We start from the raw sequence: 417 nt of genomic DNA on the forward strand, positions 1-417 counted from the left end.
TCCCCGCCGGCCCGGCTGACCTCCCGATTTTCCCGGACATGCCCGGCTTTTGGGGATTTCCCCCCGGACGGGGATTTGAGCCCCCCAAAAGCCGGACATGTCCGGGAAAATCCGGACGTATGGTAACCCTAGAATTGCCTGGGTCAGACAGAGTGGGGCTGAGCTAAGGAGAAAGCAGGGGCCTGAGTGGAGCTGGGGAGCAGAGCCGTGACAGCCAGAGGGGCCAGAAAAGCAGCCCAGGAAGCAGGTCAGTGCTGGGAGCAGAGTCACAGAGCAGACCTGTGCTGGGAGAAGAGCTGTAGCAACCAGAGCCAGAGGGGCCAAAGAAGCAGCCCAGGGAGCTGGAGGCAGAGTGGAGCTGGAGCTGAAGCAGAACCAGGTGCAGTGAGCAGCTAGGGAGAGCGAGGGAGACCCTGA

Source organism: Trachemys scripta, chromosome 2, assembly GCF_013100865.1.
Source record: "Trachemys scripta elegans isolate TJP31775 chromosome 2, CAS_Tse_1.0, whole genome shotgun sequence".
Taxonomy (NCBI): Eukaryota; Metazoa; Chordata; order Testudines; family Emydidae; genus Trachemys; species Trachemys scripta.